Source organism: Vipera ursinii (assembly GCF_947247035.1).
Source record: "Vipera ursinii genome assembly, chromosome: 2".
NCBI lineage: Eukaryota > Metazoa > Chordata > Lepidosauria > Squamata > Viperidae > Vipera > Vipera ursinii.
In genome coordinates this window covers 236080869-236088163 of record NC_139513.1, presented here as the reverse complement: position 1 = coordinate 236088163, position 7295 = coordinate 236080869, and positions in this window count along the sequence as shown.

Here is a 7295-nt window from a genome sequence, read left to right as displayed (position 1 = left end):
AGAGGGAGGGGGGAAAAGAGATGGTTTTGTGTGTGGGGGAGATGTGTGCACTCATGCATGTGCACACACAAGCACCTGATGTTTGCACAAGTGGGGCTACGAACGCTCACAATGCTTGTGTGAGGCGCCAAACGCTCACAATGCTTGTGCAATGCCTCAAGCACCTGTGATTCCCATGCAACTAAGGAGGATGTTTGGTTACGACAACATCCGCACCTTCTGACCCTAAGAGACGGGCTGGCCTGGTACAAAGACAGAATGTATATACTGCAACCTCTCAGAGCGGCCATTCTGTATAGATGCCGTGACACAAAGCAAGCCGGCCATTTTGGTTTCTTGAAGACACTGCACCTGGCAAGACAGCAGTTTTGGTGGCCAGGCATGAAAAGAAATATTGAGGAGTATGTAAGGAACTGCCATACGTGTGCCACTACTAAACCCCGGCCTGGAAAGCCTTTGGGACTCCTGCAATCAGTGGCAGATCCCTGCAGGCCGTGGCAAGATATAGCCATGGATTTTATCGTGGAGTTACCGGAAAGCTGAGGTTATACTGTTATATGGACGGTAGGCTCCCCCCTGCTGTCCCCCGGGAATGGATGGTACAAATGGAGGGGGTATGGAAAGCGACCAAGGAGGCATTGAAAAGGGCAGCTAGCACAAACAAGGAGCAGGCAGACAAGAAACGACAACCTTTTCACACCCCTAAAATCGGGGACTGGGTGTATCTATCCATGAAGTATCTGCGATTACATATAATGAGTAGGAAACTAGGCCCCAAGTTTATAGGACCGTTCCAAGTCACCCAGGTCATTAACCCAGTGACAGTATGGCTTAGGCTACCCAAGTTCCTTGGCAAAGTCCACCCGGTGTTCCACAGTAGTCTGTTGAAACCGGCTTCCGCATCTGCAGGGGTGGTGGAGAAGGGGTCTCGTGGTCCTGTCCACAACGGACATTACGAGGTACAGGAAATCATTGACTCTAGGATATGGAGGGGAAAGGTGTAATATCTACTGTTATGGAAGGGGTATCCGGCATCCGAGGCGTCATGGGTAGCGGAGGGGGATGTTCAAGCACCTCGGCTGGTTCGGGCGTTCCACCACAAGTATCCAGGGAAACCCGGGGGGGGGCGTGTAGAGCCTGTCACTCATGTAGGGGTGTGTGTAACATCTCCCTCTTGTCTTCCAGGTGGAGCCCTGGTAAGGGGAGCCGCCTGTTGAGCCCCGTGGGCCCGACACCACGAGGGGTGTCCGGTGAAGAGAGTAAGGGCCACCTGCCCACGCGGCCCTGTATCCGAACTTACCCGGGAGCGGCAGACCCAACAGCCAGCCAGGCGCTGGTCTCCATGTGCTGCCTGTCAGGACCCACAGCTGACACTATGACAAACAGCTGCTCCGGGGCTGTCTGCGGTGCCTGCGGTAGAGGGGACAGTGGAAGGCCCCACAGGCACTCCAGAGGGTAGCCCAGATAGCCTCCAACAGTTGCTGTTGGAGGCAGCCACTGGCAGCACGACCAGGAACAGTCGAAAGGGGTCCTGGCAGGACACGTCCGTCTCTGTGACTGCCTGTGTTCCAGCGAAGCATTGTAACCGACAACCATTGTCAGAGACACTGGACGGGCCGGGACCGAGGCCGGACAGTGGACCGTGGTGGGGTTTGTGGGAGGGAGTCACCGAGCCGAGTGGGACCGAAGGGGTTGTGTTGGGGTATCGGGAGATGATTACACGCTGGGTGGTGGGTAGCACGACGAGAGGGTTGGGGGAAAATACCGCCCGGCAAAGGGGAAGCAGGGGAGCATGGGTGCCGGGACGCGCGAGGAGACAGGAAGAGGGCAGGATTTAATAAGGGCCAGCCGGATGCTGGTTTGGTTGGGGAAGGGTGGGGCTGAGAAATGCACCGGTATAAGAGGGCGTTGGGGCAGATAGCTCCCAACGCTGAGTTTGTATGTACTTGGAGTTTCATGAATAAAGGAATCCTTGTTGTCGACCGTACCACACTTCATCGTTTGATTGTTTCATCAGGGACAGTTGTGACAGCGAGCACCTGTGACCATTGCACGAGTGGGGCCACAAGCACCCATGACCCTCGTGCATGTGGGGCTGTGCACACGCATCAGCCAGCCACTCATGTGCTCCTGTTGTGAATAGGCCACAGACCGGTAGTGGGCCTTGGCCCACAGGCTGGGGACCCCTGCTGTAGAAGAATCATGCCACTGAGAAATGGAATAGAATGGCTTTAGCTTGTTAGGAAAGGAACCAACCAAAGATCTTAGTTTTCACTGAAGACTTAACAAGCAATAGTTATGTTGGTTTCAAGAAACCAAGTATAATTGATTTTTTTTATGTATGTATGCATGTATGTATGTGTGTATGCATGTATGTATGTATGTATTTTACTTGCTGCCCATCTCATATCCAGTGATTCTGGGTGGCTTACAGCATAAAAATACTAAAACAAAAGAAAACAACAATCATAGAAACAGAATGGATAAAATCATGAAAAATAAATGAAATCCTTAATGCCAGATGACAAAAGGAGGGAGCCAGACACATAGGGAGGCGGAGGAGAATTATGTTTTAGTCAAGAATTTTCCCTATTGGGTCCCCAAGCCATCTGGGAGATCCAGGTCTTAAGGCTCTTTCAAAATGCCAGGAGGGTGGGAGTCAATCTCACCTCAGCGGGTAAAATGTTCCAGAGGGCAGGAGCCAGGGCAGAGAAGGCTCTTCTCCTGGATTCTGCCAGTTGAAATTCCTTGTCTGACAGGATCCACAGTATGCCCCCTCTACCCACACTGGTGAGGCAGGCCAGTCCCATCAGGATGAGACAGTTCCTCAAGTAGCCAGGACCCATACCATGCAGGACTTTAAAGGTGATAACCAACACCTTGAATTCCACGTGGAAGCAAGCTGGCAAACAGTACAGCTTGGGAAGCAGTGGTGTAACATGGGCCACTCTAGGCAGTGGTGGGATTCAAATATGTGAACAACTGGTTCTCTGTGTGGATGCGACTTCCGGAAGTCCGTTCTGGGCCTGGGCAACAAAAAATCAGCCAAACTGGTGTGAACTGGCTGAATCCCACCACTGACTCTAGGGGCCCTAAGAACTGCTCACGCTACCACTCTGTGCCAGCTGTAGCTTCTGAATGCTTTTCAAGGGTACCCAAGTAGAGGGCATTAGAAGTTCAGAATTACGAAATCATGGTTTTCTTAACTATTGTTTATTGAATAATCCCAACTGGCTAAAGTTATAGTATACCCTACTGCAAAGCATAATAAAACTATTCATTTATTTATGGCACTTGTTAAACCAATGACCACATTGGCACTTTATATCAAGCCATGCTTGGATTGGACCTAGTATGAGTTAAATTATGGTTAAAAGCAACTGTGTTGATCCAAACTGGAAATGGCAGCCCTAGCATATAATTTGAATCAGGAATGTATACACACACACACACAAACACACACACACAAAGTTGAGATTAATTCCTCCTTCTGACTTGTGAACTTATACAGCAAGGAGTAATAAACAAATGGGTCCAGTGCAGTAACAGTGTCTCTGCTACTTCAATATCTTTTTTCTATATTCTGAGTATGTAGATAGGAGATACATTGGAGAATTGGGAATCTCTCTCCCCCAGCTCTGCTTTGCCCACATGGATCCAATTTCAATTGGGCCACTGTGTATTGCATTTGTTTGCTTGTTTTTAAAAGAATAGTTGTTGCTTTATATAGGAGTTATAGGCCAGTTGGGTCAATGCAAAAGCCAATTAGCACATACAGTATAGGAGGTGAATCAACACACTGGCTTCTTGCAAGCTGCCACTTCAATGGTGTTGTACCACAGTGTGTTTGTCTTATCAACATACTGAATGTATGCTGAGTTCCTTTGCTGTTAAATCAACAGTTTAATTATGCTGTCAGTGGCCAACTATCATTTGAGACAGAATATGTGTATGGTATGTAGTCAATGCTGCAATATAATTTATGTTACTATGGACAATTATACTATAGGCATATAGTTCCTGCTGAATGATTGAAAGCATGTGAAACTCTTGGAGGAAATTCTCAAACATAACTATGCAACATACTGCACAATACTCTATGCCAGTGTTTCTCAACCTTGGCAACGTGAAGACATCTGGACTTCAACTCCCAGAATTCCCCAGCCAGCCCTACTGGGAGTTGAAGTCCAGATGTCTTCAAGTTGCCAAAGTTGAGAAACACTGCTCTATGTTCAGGTCAAATAGCCCTGTTAGATTCTGAATGAGCTAAAAGGGTTATCTCCTAATTTATCCTTTGCAGCAGAAAAATAGAAATACAGAGCTGGCTAACTATTCAGAAATATAATAACTTAATGTCATAAGCTAACAGCACTTGGAAATATGGGGGAAGTTTAGGAATAAATGAAGATGAGCCCCAGATTTTGACACAGCTTTTGCCAACGTATGTTTTGGGGGCGCTTCAGACCCTATGTACTTTATTTTTAAAGATATCAATACAGGTAGTCCTTGATTTACGGCCACAAATTGACCCCAAGATTGCTATTGCTAAGTAAGACAGTTAAATGAATTTTGCCCCATTTTATGACCTTTCTTGCCACTGTTGTTAAATGAATCACTGCGGTTCTTAAGTTAGTAACATGGTTATTAACTGAACTGAGTTTCCCCATTGACTTTGTCAGGTCGCATAAAATGACCACATGATCCCAGGACACTCAATCATTACAAATATGAGTGACTTACCAAGTCTGAATTTTGATCATATGACCATGGGGATGCTACAATGGTTGTAAATATGAAAAATGGTCATTTGTCACTTTTTTCAATTCTGTTGTAATTTTGCACGGTCATTAAATGAACTGTTATGAGTCAAACTATCTGTACATATTGGCCTTTTTGCCAATTTTATATTGAGAGTTCCTAGGATTTGAGCAGCATGATGCTAACCAAGGTTGAATAGAGATCTACTTGATAGACAAAAAAGGAGGGGGCTAAGTGCTATGGCAACCATGTTTCATGCTAGCTGGAATTTGGTATATTCATACATATCCAAGGAGAGTCTTTCTCACTATAGTTTTTTTTAGGCCTCAATATAGAATACTAATGGGATAGCATTTTATGTTTTTGAAAGTATGTTTATGATGAGATTTGAGATAAATTAAGCAATCCATCAAATCCAGCCCTAGGATGATGATGATGATAATAAGTAGTAGTAGTAGTAATAGTAGTAGTAGTACTTTTGAGGGGGGGTTTATGTTTTAGTTCTTGAAAGGGAAAGGAAGACATTTATTTCAAAAGAGATAGTATCTATTCCACACCATAATGAGGTCGTGCAGTGCCAAAACTGCATCTTTAAGGTGCTAGAGCACAGGTCTGCGACCCGCGGCTCCGGAGCCGCATGCGGCTCTTTCAGCCGTCTCCTGTGGCTCCCAGTCCTCTGCCATGTGCAATCCCCCCCAAAAAATGGGACTAAAATAGTTCAACCAATCAATTCAAATATGCAGGGTAGGTCCTTGTCTCCACTCTTCAGTCAAATCCTGTTCTGCACACGTGCGCATGTATGCGCATGTGCACACATTTTTTGCGGCTCCCAGTTTTTCCTTTTGTGAGGGAACCGGTTCCGAGTGGCTCTTTCACTGTTTCAGGTTGCTGACCCCTGTGCTAGAGACAGGTGGATCATTCATGTTCTAAAGTGGAGATTAAATTTAAAATACCCCCCCAACCTTATCTTCCCTCCATCTATAGATTCATCTTTTACACTGTTTAGAATGGTTCTACAGTCTTTTGAGGTTGGAGTCAAAGCCACTATGGGTCCAGTGAAGGAACAAGATACAGGAGAGTCAAGGTAACTGACTGGAACTGATGGTATGATAAAGTTAAAGTAAAAGTTAATTTTAACAATAATTTTATTAGATGCACCATATCAAGAGTTTGGAATAAATATAAAACAAGGTTGTTGTTTTTTTAATGAAATTGTCCCTATGGGTGTCCCCCCAAGAAACAATTTTTGGTGGTGAAGCCAGACTGGTGGACATATGGTAAAATAGTATCTTTCAATTCTGGAGACCCCATCCTCAAGTCTAGGGAAGAATTAGAATTAGGAGGTCACACTTGTCACTGGTTTACATATCAACAGATGAAGGAAAGATTTAAACTAGACAAAAAAGGCCATGGTTTTGAATTTGCTAAAAATGAATTGGAAATCCTACTATGTGGTAGTGATGATCATATAATTGCCAAAGTCTATAAAATGTTATTAAAATTGAATTTGGAAAATGAACCTGTAAAACACTGTATGATCCAGTGGGCAAGGAATTTTGGGTATAATGTGATGCTTGAACAATGGGAGAATATGTGTATAAAAGGCTTAAAATTCACATTAAATTATAGCCTAAAAGAAAATTCTTACAAAATAATGTATTGCTGGTATTTAACACCCGGTAAATTATCTAGAAAAGGGACGTGGTGGCTCAGTGGGTTAGGACGCTGAACTTGTCGATCGGAAGGTCGGCAGTTTGGCGGGTCGAATCCCGAGTGCCGCGTAACAGAGTAAGCGCCTGTTACTCATCCCAGCTTCTGCCAACCCAGCAGTTCGAAAGCATGTAAAAAAATGCAAGTAGAAAAATAGGGACCACTACGGTGGGAAGGTAACAGCGTTCCGTGCGCCTTTGGCGTCTAGTCATGCCGGCCACATGACCACAGAGACGTCCTCGGACAGGCGCTGGCTCTTCGGCTATGAAACGGAGATGAGCACCGGCCCCTAGAGTCGGAAACGACTAGCACGCATGTGCGGGGGAACCTTTACCTTTACCTTTACCTAAATTATCTAGAATGTATAAAGGTATTTCAAATGAATGTTGGAAATGGTAAATGTAAAGAAGGGGCTTTTTATCATTTATGTGATAAGGCAAAGAAATATTGGGGTAGGAATCATACATTCATGCAGAAAATTCTTAAAGTGAACGTAAAGATTAAACCAGAGACTTTCCTTCTGGGTCTAATGGACAGAGAACTGGGGAAAAAAATTGGAACTCTGATTTTATATATGGTGACGGTAGCAAGATTGCCCTATGCACAAAAGTGGATTCCTACCATGGACGAATGGTTACAAAAGCTGATGGAATTAGCAGAGATGGCCAAATTGAATGCACTGAGAAAAGAAAAGAAAATAAGTACTTTTGTTTTTACTTGGAAACCGCTTCTGGACTTTGTGCTTGAGGTGGAAAAAAATCGATATTATGATTTTGGGTTTTACTGATTAGATTGATTTGCCGATACAGAAATGGCTAGTGCATACT